At 40.3% G+C, this 15,239-nt stretch overlaps 1 protein-coding gene across 10 annotated transcripts in view; it reads right to left on the bottom strand.

Annotated features, from left to right (window-relative positions):
- znf536 (zinc finger protein 536) overlaps positions 1 to 14,452 on the bottom strand; it is a 567,201-nt gene extending 552,749 nt beyond the window's left edge. For 6 of the 10 annotated variants that reach the window (XM_059651688.1, XM_048546810.2, XM_048546816.2 and 3 more), the window contains exons 1-3: positions 13,461 to 13,692; positions 11,476 to 11,603; positions 1,517 to 1,633 (exon numbers count right to left, since the gene is read on the bottom strand). The gene's annotated coding sequence lies outside the window, so the exon portion shown is untranslated. Of the gene's footprint in view, positions 1 to 1,516; positions 1,634 to 11,470; positions 11,604 to 13,460; positions 13,693 to 14,156 lie in introns of those variants that run through there. The other 4 variants (XM_048546812.2, XM_048546811.2, XM_048546813.2 and 1 more) reach the window with 4 other exon arrangements.
- Between the last annotated feature and the right edge of the window lie 787 nt (positions 14,453 to 15,239).

Below are 15,239 nucleotides of genomic sequence, written 5' to 3'. Positions count from 1 at the left end.
GTTGGTCCCATGGTAGGTTTCCATGCTGTATGACTCTATTATAGATATCTAAGTTGCCTTCTCCCTCCTTGTGTCCTCCACAGCTGGTTGTCATACAGCTGTCAGCAAGGCCTGCTGGTTGTAAAGCATGCAGCGAACCACAGGTAATTTTGATATGCCCTCTACCAAGGTACGCAGGGCTCTTCCAGAATAATCTAAGCTCCAGAAGTATTGCTTAAACACACCAATTATCTGACCACCTTCTCTGTAGCAACATGGCTTTTGTTGTACTGTGCTCACATGTGCGGGGCTTGTGTGCTGATGTCATAACTACCTTATCAGTAGATTTCCCATCACTAATAGCCTCTCTTCTGATTCAATGTGGTGACATAATGCAAATAGTAAAACTTACGGATATATAATGAAGGCATCATAATGCAAATAGTAAAACTTACGGATATATAATGAAGGCATCATGAATATCTCAAGGCCACTGGATCATGTTGGAATTATAATGGCACCCATTGTATTAAGCATCCATATTTTGCAATCTTTGTTTTTCAAGTAAAACATCATGTTCCATTCATGGAATCATAAACAACTCACAACTTTGTTGTGAGGTTTAAAAGCAGATGCTGTCAAAAGTTTTAAACTGAGCAACTTTTGCAATACTTCTAAATATTTACTAAAACCAATTCTGCATCTTCTAAATGATATGCTTTTCCAGGACAAGTTAAAAGTGACATGCAGCACAAACAGGACTTAAAATACCACAAAGCATCAGCTCTCTCACGCCAGTGTTGTTTAATGAAACTTAACAAACTAACCCAATTTCAAACTCATTTCTGGTATACTGAAATGGAACAGCAAAGTGGCCTGGCAACATGAGGCTAAACATTCATTTCACTAATGTGCCCACAGGTTTAAGTCCTGCTGCAAGATGATGCTTACACTCTGCCAGCTGTGCTTACATTGTATGTTTTATGGTAAATTGAAACTCTTCAACTACTCAAGATTGAAAATTCAGCATATTTGGCAGTGGTGTCACTTGTGCTTAAATCCTGGGTCATTGACCTCTGAATAATGACCAGAGTTATGCAGCCTCTTCAACAATGTAATTGCTTTTCTTGAAATTGCAGATGACAACAGACTTCAAATGAGGATCGCACATCAGGATTAGCATATGAGAGAGAAAGAGGACCTTGTCTCCATCTTCTTAACCCGGTTGGAATTCTCATAAAGCATTCAGCCCAAAATGCATATTTGACTTACATTTTATCCTTTTCTGTCCCTCAATAAAGATGATGGGGAAGGGGAGGTGTCAGTGATAGTAAAGATTACAAAGTGAGGACAAGGCTCATTCTCACATGAACTAATAACAGACAGCGACATGCAACTGAATATCAGACCTCTCCCCATTTTTACATGCCTCTCCAGAACATGAAATTCTATTAATATGCACAAATATGATCACACCAATTCCATTGAAGATTTGACAATAAATTTATAAATACTAAAACAGCATCAGCTGTCTCACCGTAGTTGAATTATACGTCTTGCCAGCCAACAGTAGAACAGTTCTGACAGTGATTATGCCAAGACTCAAATCCTAGATCGTTCCACAACTCAATGGTACTGTGGCTTAGCAGGTAACCTACAGTGGAAGAAGAGTAGTGACAAAAAGGGAGAAAAATATATCAAAATAGTTATTGTTAATTCAATAGTAAAATCCACTGACATGGAAGTATTTCATTTAGAAACATGATCAGTTATCACCTATCACATATAATTGGAGAATAATTTTCTGAGTACTTGCAGAAGGCTAAAAAAAACTCACATAAACCACAGGCACTTTGAAAAATGTAGTATGCTGCTTGCACTATTCTCTCCATAATTAAAGTTTGTAGCTTGAATCCCCAATTCATGAATTAAGCACATAATTTATTTGATACCTCTAAGTAAGTGTAGAATTGTTCAGGATGATGTATTTTGATCCTATCTCTGGACATATAAACACAACATACCATTGAACTATATGAAGAAGAGCAAGTGAACTTCCTGATTCCATGGACTGCCATCCCTCAATGAAAAACCAATTAACTGATCATTCATACGTATGTAGTTTATGGTATCTTGCTGTACATGAAATGATTACTATAGATATTCACAAAATAAACAGGACTGCAATTCAATACTTTTGGATCTCCTGATAACGCGTTAAGGAACTATATAAACCGGTCTCTTTCTTTACATTTTAAAATGTTCTGTTTTGTCGGCCAATTTAATTTTAACTGCATTTCATGTATTCCAAGCAACATACTTTACAAAAACACAAAGTTGAAATTTTTCAAAATGCATAATGCTTCAATTTTCAAGATAATAAAGAAGTCCCCAAATTTGATTTTTTTTTTCTGCGGTTTAAGCATTGCAGTTCTAGTTGTGAATTCTACTTGCTATCTAATAAACCTATCTCCTATTGTCACTTTTGATAGAATTTAGCACAACACATTAAAAAGAGTATCATAGCACAAAGCACCACAGAATTGGAGGGATATGGATGAGCAGGAATCTTAGCAGCAGAAACCACTGTCTGAATTAACCGCTTGTGGGATGGCAATGAGGTGGCAAACCTGCATCAATTGAAAGGAAGAGATACTGAAGGAATGGCAATATGGTTCCAAATTGGGCTTATGAGTACCTTGGAGAGGAATTGACAGGTGGTGTCAATAGATCACAATTTCCTTTCAACTAATGCAGAGACAGTAGGAACTGCTGATGCTGGAGAATCTGAGATAACACGGTGTGAAGCTGGAAGAACACAATGGGCCAAGCAGCATCAGAGGAGCAGGAAAGTTTGAGGTTTCAGGTCGGGGCCCTTCTTCCGAAAGGGGGGAGGGGAAGGGGATTCTGAAATAAATAGGGAGATGGGGGAGGCGGATAGAAGTTAAATAAAGGAGAAGATAGGGTGAGAGGAGACAGACAGGTCAAAGAGGTGGGGTTAAAGCCAGTGAAGGTGAATGTAGGTGGGGAGTTAGGGTGGGATAGGTCAGTCAAGGGAGGACGGACAGGTCAAGGAGGCAGGATGAGGTTAGTGGGTAGGAGATGGGGATAGGGCTTGAGGTGGGAAGAATGGTTAGGGAGGCGGGAACGAGCTGGGCTGGTTTTGGGATGTGGTCGGGGGAGGGGAGATTTTGAAGCTTGTGAAGGCCACATTGATACCCTTGGGCTGCAGGGTTCCCAAGCGAAATATGAGATGCTGTTCCTGCATCTTTTGGGTAACATCATTGTGGCACTGCAGAAGGCCCTGGCTCTAACCCCGCCTCTTTGACCTGTCTGTCTCTTCTCACTCTATCTTCTCCTTTATCCATCTTCTATCCGCCTCCCCCTTCTTCCTATTTATTTCAGAATCCCCTTCCCCTCGCCCATTTCTGAAGAAGGGCCTCGACCCGAAACGTCAAACTTTCCTGCTCCTCTGATGCTGCTTGGCCTGCAGTGTTCTTCTAGCTTCACACCGTGTTGTCTCAGATTCTCCAACATCAGCAGTTCCTACTGTCTCTGTATCAATTGAAAGGAACTTGTGATCTATTGACACCACCTGTCAATTCCTCTCCAAGGCACTCATAAGCCCAATTCAGAACCATATTGCCATTCCTTTAGTATGTTATATACCTGATACCTCAGCACTGTAGCTGGTGTAGTACCACATGGGCTGCAGTACCTCAAAAAAGCAGTTCACCATCACTGTCCAAAGAGTAATTAGAGATAACCAATTAATACTAGCTTAGCCAGAGGTAGCCCCATCCTATAAATGAACAGAAAAAGGCTGTTAACATCAATGCAGCCGACCCTTTGGGATTAAGCAACTGGGTTACTGGATCCCTGACAAGTGAAAGCTGGTAGCATTGAAACATGAAGTGGAAGGATCTGATGGAAGGCTAGACATTTCATTGCTCCATTCCACATAAAGTCAGAAGGACGACCCGAGAGCAGCAAAACTTTATGTTACAAAGTATGGTCACCTATCATTGTTTTTAATTGAGTGTGATCTTACTGTACTCAGGCATGGAGTAAGATTTATTTTTATGACCAGAGCTGTTCAGCCTTCATTTTTTTTTTGTGGAGATCCCAACCGGCAACATGAACAGAGCAGTTCCAAGGTGGGTAACTGCAGGGTCTATAGATATATTAACAGAGAGTGCAACACTCCTTATTGCATAACAGAAATCGTTGACTCTTTCCTGCCTCTACAGGTGTCTACATGACTTGCTGCTCTGTCAGCAGAAGCCCATTTCCTGGGCTAAATAATGTGATATGTCACTGCTATATTATGTCCTTCATCTATTAGTGGTACTCATGTCCATTCAACTCCCCCATTTACTGGTCACTCTCTCAGGATGAAACAAACCTTTTGCATCAGCAAATCCTATTTGACCATGAAGTGTGTTTCTGACTCTAATCTACACAATCACAAAATTCTACAAGGTGGTCATCTCCAACCCCATTTCATCTGTGAGATATCATTATTCATGCTTTTCTAATTATTTAAAGACTCTCCTGTCTGGCACCTCATTTCCCACCATCCATAAATCTGAATTTATCCAAATTCTACTGCCTGTATTCTAACACAGACAAGGATCCAGTTGTCAATTGCCCTGTGCTTGCTTGCTGATGGATATTGATTTCTTATGGATCAACGTTTACATTTTAAAATTCTCATTTGCCAGTTCAAATCCCTCAATGGTCACACCTCCCTCTATCTATGAAACTTCCTTTCCCTACATGTACCTGCAATCCTTAAAGTCAGTTTCCTTTATGTCAGTCACTGCTTTTATGCTACCATTGGAGTGATACATTCAGCTATACAAGCTTCAAGTTCTTGGATTCCCTTCATCTCTGTACACCACCGCTTTCTCTTCCTTTGAGACCCTCTTTAAAAAAACCCTAGTTTAGGTGAACTATTAATCAACCATACTAATACTTCCATCTTTGTTTTGGTGTCACTTTCTCTCTGATTACACTGTTTTGAAGTGCTGTGGGATGTTTCCCAAATGAATGATGTTAAACAAATGCAATTTGTTATTGAAGTTTCCATCCCTTAAAATGTGGTGTTTTCTAATGGGCATGAAAATAAATATTAATAATAATAAAACTGCTCTTATCTTTCCCTTGCAATATACATGTGCCCCCAACTTCTGATCCAAAATATCAACAGTCAACAACACCAAATTTGCCACAGTTAACCTCCGGAAAAATAGCTGGTGGCTTTACCATACACAGTAATTTATTTTGGGTTATCATTAACTGCACAGAATGTGTCAGGAGCTGGTTCATTAACACAATAAATTGTATAAAATTCACTGAGACTTGCATATGCTTCTGATCAAATGATTTGATTCTGATATAAATTCACCAGTGCTAAAAATCTTGTCGGAAAATACTATTTCTACAATGGAATCATTGATTTCTTTTATTTCTATCCTTGAGAGAAACCATGTACAATAATGCTCTGGTTCCACTGTACCAGAGTTACTAACAAATCCCACGCAAAAGTCACACATCACTACTTATCAAGTCTGATTAAGCTTTACAATTTTTTTAGTCTAAAATTTCAGTTTCACATTGGCCTGTGCATAAGCACTGTAATCTGGTTCAAAGCACATCATTTTCTGATTGACATCAAATACAGATCAAGAATCAGAGAGTAAACCAGAGGAGAAAATTTTCACAAATGGAGGACTGAGCCTAACCAGAAGAACAAAAACAATAGTATTCTATTTTAATGATTAATATGGGTATTAAAAAGTGATAGCAATCAAACGAAATTATTTGAGAAGCTGAACAACTCTGGATGAAGTGTAAAGGACAGTGTCATCTCCAGATGAAATTAAAATCATAAATTATGTTGTCTCCTTTTTACTGTTGTCCGGTATTTCATCTCCTTCCATTTTTTTTTTCCAAACCTCATGCTGTGTTGTTTGAGATGAAAAAGTTGATAGTCAAGATCATTAATATTTGCATGATTTGTCCTCATGCTGACCATGTTCAGCTATCATATAAGGCTACCTTGTAGAGTTGTAAAATTGTCTGTGTTAATGACTCCTCTTTCCCAACCCACACAATCTGCCGAAAACTTAGCAAGTGCATTGCATCTTAGAAAGTAGTTAACTTAATTTAACAACCAAATCTGGACTTCCTGCTGAAGATCTGAATGAGAATATATCATTGCTGTAAAAATGGTAAAATACAAGTTGTGGATTAAACCATAGTAGATTCTAAATGTAGATGGAATAGTATAAAGTTAGACTTACAAATAGCAATTGAGTGCATATTCTGGAGGCACAGGAGATTATTGAACATACTCTGTGTTTGTTGTTGAAATGAAAGTGATCCCATATAAGTTTAGTAGCAGGTATACATCACTTGGTTCTGCCATTAGACAAGATCATAATGAGTCTGATTGTGGCTTGAACCCATTTTCTTGGCTACCTCGTCAAAAAACAATCTATCAATGTTAGCCTTAAAAGTATTTAATGCCTCTGCCTCAGCACTGTCTGGGGAAGAGATTTCTACAGACTCTTAACCCTGTGAGAGGAAAAAAAACTCTTCCTGTCCATCTTAAATGGGGGACCTCTCATATTTAAACTGCATTCCCTAGTTACAGTCTTTGACAAAATATCTTGTCTGCATCCATCCTGTGGAATCCCCTCAGGATGTGTTTGAATAAGATCACTTCTGATTCTTCTAAACACAAATTAGTACAGACCCATCTTGTCCAACTTTTCTCACAAGATGACCCTTTCACCCCAGTTGAGTGAGCCTTCTCAGAATAGCTTCAAATGCAAGTATGCTTTTTTTCTAAATAAGGAAACCAAAACTGGCAAAGTCCAAGTTTACCAGATCTCTAGTCGAATAAATATACATTTTGAAACATTCTATAGAGTCCCTTTCTCTAATAGTGTTTGGATTTTGCTTACATTTTTTGTTTTGCAAAAATGTGAAGAAGTTTAACGCTAATAGTGAAATTTTCTCTGGTACAATCAATTTTTACATATCCTTCCTTTGTGATTTTTGTCAGAATAGCATCCATTTCAAATACCATTTCCCCAGATCTGAAAGTTCAAAATGGTTTTGCCCAATGTACATCAAGGTCACTGACAGGAAATGCCTCATGCTCGATCAGTATGACATTTTCTATGTCCCACTTCACTCATACCATGGTTAGTCAGTGTCAGGTTCTAAATAATTTTGTCCTGTGACCGAAATTCACTAAGAAATGGTAATTTCTCAAATTCATTTTACATAGGTGTTTTACAAGCTACTATCTTAATTGAATTCCAAACCAAATCCAAAAGGGCAACAGTCATTATATAACTCAGTATGTCATCCAGCTCCTGTCAATAACCACCCAACCTCCCCCAGCCCCTCATCCCATCCTAATCTTCTGTCAAGTAGTGGTGTGACATGGTAACAGTCAGCATGAAAATGCTCAATTGTTACAAAATGACTGCAATATGCCAACTTTTTGTCCATCTACCTTAACATCACTGTGTGAGACTTGGTGTCTAATTTTGCTGTTTCAAGTTCCTGTGAGCATCTTTGGATGATTCATTACCTTTAAGGTACTTACTAAATATAACTTGTTGTGGAGTAAGCAGGGTTTGGTTGAAAAACTATCACCACAGAATGCTCAGTAGCAATTATTAGTTGTGAGATGGCACAATGACTGCTGGCACTCACTGTTGCTAGCTATAGAACTGATGGAATGTGTTGCAATTGCCTTAGCCTCAAAGAAAGTTATTTCCAGTTATGTAATACATGTTTCATTGTCCACGGTAAAAAAAATTAATCACACAGTAAAGTTGAATTGTTAAATTGTAGAACATAAAGCATAAGATATTCTGGGAAACATCTTAAAAGTTTTTTTTAATCATGAAATGTCAAGATTGCACATTTAATTTATTGTGGAGCTCATTCTCCACATTGAATGGACACAATACATAGTATTACAATGAAAGCCCATAAAAGGTAGCAGATTGTGTTGTCAGGCAATTTTCCAAAGGACATGATAACTAGAAATTACATTACTGTCATAAATTGCTGAATTGCATGCAAAAGATTGAATTGATGGCTATAGGAGTCTTCATAACTTATGCAGTTGTAATTGTTGTCAGTAAAGTGATGATCAGCCTGAACAGTCAATTCAGCATCTGGGAAAAGTCTAAGTGTGAGGCCAAGTGGTCACAATAGTCCAGTAAGTGATGTGCAGAAGTAACCAAGGCAACTTCGTTATTTCAAAGAAAATCAATTACTATCTTCAACACAGCTTGAAAGATTGTTACAAGTTTTGAAACATAGGCTTTCTTTTAGATCTTTGAATCTTCAGAACACCATATATGAGAAATTATTAATCAGAAGACTTGAATAATCATTTTGCAAATTTATTTGGTGAATGGATGGCTTCAAAGAGATTCATGTTTTCTTTATACGTTGTTGGATATCACCAAGCAACTTGCATACCTATTAAATCACTTAGCTGGCCACATGACCATATTATTGTTTAATATCACACGTGTCATGTGGATTAAAGAAAGGGCTGTCTGAAACACACAAATGCTCAAGGAAAATTCTTCAAATCATTCAATATCATCATGTTCTGTGTTTTTGTGCACATTATTGCCTCCATTTGGATTTCAAAGGAAATCAGTAACAAGCCAAGGTTTTGCCATGGTTCAGCACTGAAATTCTGAGAGTTGAGTTGAACAGATGCAAAGGCCATGATTTCAGTATTTCATGTAAAACTCCCTATCAAATTGATACAGTTCAAAGTTTTCTACTAACTCTGAAAGTGATACGAACTTGTGCCATCGGCAATCAACCTTGTTCACAATTGACTTGTGCCATTTCAATACTTAGGACTGTTAACTCTTTAATTCATACAGCGTCTGTTATATCAGCTAAGAAAGGTTAATGAAATGACATAAGATTTGGTGATTGGGCAGCAATGACTATTTTTCCTTCTTTATTGTTAGCTTCATCTTCTGGGTTCCATAATTTTGCCTTTGTTTTTAAAATTTATCTTAGCAGGCATTTTGAGTTTGTTGCAGTTCTGTTTTGTATTTAATACTTTACTAACCCAAAATGAGGTAACATGGCACATGAAAATATTCAGTTCAGTAGTAGAATGTTGTTAAGTGGAATAGAATGAATTAATTAATTGGATGAATGTAAATCGACAAGGACTGATTCCAAAAGCAGTCGTAGTTTCTGGAGCTATCATGAATAACTCTGTTAGCGAGACTGCAACCAAGTTGTTCAACAAGATAGGTGGAAAAGTATTTGAAACTGTAACAGGATGAATGAAATATTTTGCAATGGCTTGTTCTGAAGAGGGTATAACAAAATCTAAGTTTCCTAATCAATGATATAGAGGGAAAACATAAGAACTGTAACATATATTTTACATTTCTTGTAAGTGTAATTATTTCAGATCATTATGAGTCATAATGATGAAATACATTCAAAATGTTCTCCTTCATCTAATTCTATTCAATGTGACGTGTCTAGGACCAACATCAATAACACGATAATCAAACTCGTTATCTCTTTCCACTCACTTCCAGCCTGGTACCCACACCCGTGAAACTCTATCCAGTACTTCATCCCCGAAATATCTACGAATTGAGGAAATGCACAGTTAATTCCTTCCAGCGGCAGAAGCAACCTGTTTGTTCTACGGCGCCAATTAGGTCTTTTTAAAAAAAGGCGAATCTGTATTACAAAGTTGGTCCTTCTTAATAACTGTCTGGTCTTATCATCGTGACATATAAAACTGAATACACAGTGAATCCCCCCTTTCTATGACCTTGCATGAAGCTATGAATTGTCTGAACGATGTATTAAAATATTGGGGGGGGTGTCACTGACAGCAATACATTCAAATAGCCATTAACTCTTAAAAGGAAGATTTGTTCAAGAGTTAGTCTAAGAATGAATTTTAAGTGAATCACACAAAATAACAAATGTCCGTAATCCTTTGCATGGCTTGTAATACTGACGTATTGAATTAAGAGAACACATTACGCACCAAACAATAATCTGACATTAATATTGCAGTTATGTATCGTGCAGTCAACACACAGGCACCCAGCTGTGCATTGTGATGTATCTGATTTTTCTTTTGTAAATCAGTGATAGTGTGAAACGCGGTCCATAGATTTTCTTTTTATTATATGATGCGGCTCAAAGAACACAAGTTTCGGGGAACACAAACACGCTACGCGGCAATTCGCCAAGTATACCGTAACTTTGCACCGCAGCGCTGGTCTTTGCTTCTTTCTAGTTTCTTATCGGATTTAATCGGTTAGGCTCGGCTATAAGACGATCCAGAAGGTCATAAAGAAAAAAAATAATAATCTACATTTCTCTCAGTTGCAGACATGCTACCTTTCCAAAGGTGTATCATGCCTTGAGTAGTTTCCAGCCCCATTCCGGGATGTAAAAAATTCGTGCAAGCGAGAAAGTAAGCGAACAATTGTTCCAGCGATCAAGCTCCCCTCTCTGGTCAAGAGATGCTAATTCACAGGGTTTGGGTCTGTCTGTCTGGCGGTGCAATGCTATCATTATCAGGCAAATCAGCCAGGCGTTTAATGGTGGAATCAGGAGACATTTGCACTCCCAGGATCACCATGACATCATATGTGAAACAGCAAAGCATTAGTGCTTGTCAACTGAAGAGGTCTTAACCACTCGACTGATGTCTTGGAAATAGATGTGCACTTCTCTCCCACAGCAGGCACCAGACGCTGCCTAACTTTTCAAGAGAGCAAAAGAAAAACCGAACGAGATGCAAAGGCACCACCATTCACCAGCTCCCTCCTCCCCAAGCAAAAACTCCTCGGCAATATCCTGGTCGCTGTGATCAGAGCGCGATAAAACTACATCGCAGTAAGCACGTTAGAAACAGGAGGAAATTGAGAAAGTGGCGCGTCAACTGGAGCGAGGTTTTTTCAAAGAGAACGATCCTTGCATAATTAAAGGCGTGGGGCGTCAAACTGCTGCGCGGTCAAAAAAAAGCTGCAGTCTGTAGTCTATTGTGACACGGTGGCTGTAAACAGTGAAGGCTGAACTGGCAAAGTGTTAGCAAATGAGTGTTTGTCTCCCCTGCTTTCCCCTCCCCTCATTGACAGCGCTTCTGGTTAAGGCTATGTGTGAGTGTGTGTGTGTAAAATTCCAACACTCTGCCTCACCTGTAAGCAGGCGGGAAGTTATGAAAGTCGACAGAAAACCTAAAATCCCTCAGGCTAAAAAAATCTCACTATTGTACTCTAATAACCCGTGGCACCAGCCTTTGGAATGCTAGAGGCTTTTCTCAAACACTTGGAACACATGCGGCTGAACTGCCACTGCAGGTCGCTCGGGTCATTCTCTGTTTTAATGGTAGCGGACTTGGGGGTGGGGGGGTGGACAAAGTTTCGTACAGAAGATGTTTTACCTTACCAATCATGCACGGCCCCCTCGGTATGACTTCGCCTTTGGGCACGACAAGTTTCATGAGATGTAGTGTAAGAGGCTAAGGAGATGGGTTAATGCGATGATGTACAGTAACGCTTCAACACAATACTGCACTGGGGATTGGGGGGGGGGAGAGAAAGAAAGAGAGAGAGAGATTTACAATACGACGTCAGCGTTACGTTTCAAGCCATCTCTCTCTTGAAATTAATTAAAGCCCTTTTTGCAAGCGACCCCCCCCCCCCCCCCCCAAGGGCAGCGAGCAGCCGTAGAGAAAGCGAAGCTCTCTCCCCGGAGAACGGCACCCACTTTGGCATCCGGTGCTGGCCATGCTTTTGAAAAGCCTACCGGCTGAGACTTCGCCAAAGGGCCCCGGAAGGGTCACAGGGCGCGATCGCTGTTGAAATTCCGGGCACTCTATCATGCGCATTTGTACAAGAAGCAGCAAAGCCCCGAGCTGACAAATCACGTCTACACCCGCCACTATCCCACTCACAAACAGCCCCAAGTCTCGCCAAGAAACCGTTAAACAATACGCCGCTTGGACGCTCCCAGTCACTTTCAACTCCCGGGCTCCGCAACTACTTCGGGCAAAAGAGCAGCCAGCCGTTGGCATTGCACTTGGTTTGCAGGGATAGAGAGAGAGTCAAGGCAATCCTGCTCCTTAATGTGGAGCGCAGGATGTGTGGAATACATGCATTTATTTCCATTGTTGTTCCCGGGCTTCTCTTGTTCGTGTTGCGTGCACGGCTGCAACAGATGGGGGGATATTGAAACCATCGCGTTAACCTTTTCTTCCGTTATTTTTCCAACGCCCCCCTGCTTAAAAAGAGGCGCTTTCACACACACACACCCTCAAAAAAGTACTTGGCATATGCACTTCGGTCATTGTAAGCTCCATTCGTCTGACTTTCAAAATGAAATGTTAGACTGGAAGAATTCAGCGGGAGTCGGTGTCAACAAATACTCAGAAGGTAAACTGAACATTAATTCCACCGCCCACCACCCCCCCCCCCCCACACACACACACACACACACACACACATATTCACACATGATAAGGAATTGCTGTTTGGAAGGGTCGAACAGGTGTTTCCTACACAACCTGTAATCCTCACACCGCCCCCACCCCCCACCCCAGACCACAAGCCCCAATAATGCGTTCGCTGGTTCCCTTGGAAAACGCTTCCGATCTGACTGGGGGCAGTTCAAACATCTCTGAAGTGCTACAACCTCACTCGGCGGCTGGCTGCCAGGCTTCCAGTCCCAAGTGAAGGGTCGGTCTGAGTACAAAATGGCAGGTCGCACCGGCACCCGCCTGTCTTCAAGTTTTGACACATGGCCCACAGTTTGGGGAGGGAGGGGACACCTCGCCGTTGATCTGGGAGGAGTGCAAAAGTCAGGTACGCGGAGGCACCAGACCCCTGTTGTAGCAACATCAGGAGGCGGAGGTACAGCGAGGCTTGTGGAGGGAGGGTGGGAGAGGGGGGAGGTGGAAGTGGAGGGATTTCATGCGAGTGGTTCAACAAAGTTGTGGTGAAAAAAAATTGGCCAAAAGTTTGGCTAAGTGCCATTTTGCATTGTGAATAACTGTGGAATGTTGAGCACTTCAAGCGGCTGCTCGTTTGCGAACGGGATTAATTCATTCCCACTGTGCTAGTAAAGGCAGTAACATATTTTGTTGTTTAAAATTAAAACGGATGATTTCCATACGCAAGTTCTACAGCGCCATTCAATGGCTTCTCGGCTGCTTTTATTATTTTCTGCTTTTTCCCCTGACAGCCCTGCATGCAAACGTCACTGGCATGGATATTTAATTATACTGTATTTTTTAATCACGGTGGAAAAGTAGGCCCCGTTGCGCTGCGTACAAAGAAACAAAAAAATAGTACAAACTGACTTTAAATCTTCGCAAATCGCGCACAAGGTCCCCCCCAAATCTCAACACGACCCGGCGCATCCTTCTTCCTTACCTTAATTTTAACAGCAAAGCCTAGAAGAAACTCCTGCACGTAAATGAAGCGTTGTAAAAGATTGTGTTCAATGAATAATGAAGCATGTCCACATGATTGACTTGATCATTTTCTTGCACTGAGGGGGAAATAGTGGCTCCGCGTGTCACGTTTGCCCTTTAAAGATTGCTCTGCTAACTCTATCGCGCACATCCCGAGAAAGAGTCTTTTATTTAATCTGTCCCTTTCGGGATAAACGCGCTCAGTGATACTGATCACAGAACATCACAAGACATTCCCATGTTTTAGCTTTGACTCCCCCTATCTGGTAGGTGAAATGCATTGTACCATTAAAAAGCACTCCATTGTCGTCTTGGCATAATTCACAGCAACTAGATAGGTCTTGCGGCATTTAGCTTTGATGAGCCAAAGCTCAGCGCTTGATATAATAACGTACAAAGAATGTTCTATAGTCTACCATGTTTCCTCAACGTAGCGACTGCAAATATTAAGACGGAACAAGGCTGCTGTTGACCTTGAGCTCCTGTAAACACACTTATTTAAATCTAGGTCCTATCATTCTCCCTATCCCCACTCTGATTGTCAGACTTGCTATTCAGACATAACACATCTTGCTTTTGACTACCTCCCTGCCAGCGGCAGCTGTACCGTTTTCGCTGGATACAAATTGGTCTTTTTTACAAACTCATGTCTTACCTTTAGGGGAAAAATAACACTATGAAAGTATTTTCTCGTCAAGATTGTGAGGTGAAATCCTCGTGGACAGTGGGTCACAAGCATCAGTCACAGCTTCGGCGCTTAGGAGAAGTAATCAGCGATAAAATGACGTTGATCTCCACTGTAACCTTGTCGCGTATTTAATGTAAATAAGCCAGTTCTTTTCCCAATCGGTTGCGTATAAACATTAAATGTCTTCAGCCGAGCTTTATAAGGCTAGCATTAAACACGGACCATGTACGGGAGTAACATTTTTTTTAAAAAAGGAAATATTTCAAGTGAACATCAAAATATAATTTTCTTAATTAATCACGTAGCTACCAGGGAAATTAGCATACGGTAATTAAACTTCGAGGGGGAAACGTCACAGTGGGCTGTGTGCGGTGACAATTCTGGTCCATCTGGAAAAATCCATCTCGATTTTTCTATCAGTAAACTTCTGGGATAAACTTAAGACTCAGTTAATTGCTGGTTTACTTTACTTTCAGTGCCTGGGAAGTGTATGATCTGGAAGTGCCACAAACGGCAGATTTCCCGCAGTCTTGGACGGGTTATGCTTCTGTAGCAGTGAATGTAATAGCAAAAGGCTGAATAATGCAATTATGGATTCAGTGTCCCTTAGTTGACAGAAAAAAAGCTGGTGCCTCAATAGAGGCTTTGTTGTGGGATTATATAATGATTGTGCTGTAATTATGGGAAAACGTTTAGTAATAAAATAAAGTATCAAAAAACTCGAATGGGTATCTTGTAAAGCGTGTGCTCGAATGTGACATTGGTAACATGCTAAGAACAAACACGCATGATTTTGAAGGCTTGACAATGAATAAAGGCTTGTCTGATGCGCATGATTAAAGTCAACAGACAGATCATTCAAGATGTCGAATTGCACCGTGTCATTCAGCGCTCTTGCAGGTAAACCTGTTTCCATCTTTGAATGACTGATACAAATTAAAATCTGGAAGCAAATCGGATTATATATGCGTCTTATGACCCATAACTGTATACTTCCACAAATTCCGCTGACATAAACAAAATTAAGAGGGAACTTTTTAAAAATAGCTA

Source organism: Stegostoma tigrinum, chromosome 16 (assembly GCF_030684315.1).
Source record: "Stegostoma tigrinum isolate sSteTig4 chromosome 16, sSteTig4.hap1, whole genome shotgun sequence".
Classification (NCBI taxonomy): domain Eukaryota; kingdom Metazoa; phylum Chordata; class Chondrichthyes; order Orectolobiformes; family Stegostomatidae; genus Stegostoma; species Stegostoma tigrinum.
Note: the sequence above shows the minus strand (reverse complement) of the source record. Positions and strands in the feature narration are given on the sequence as shown.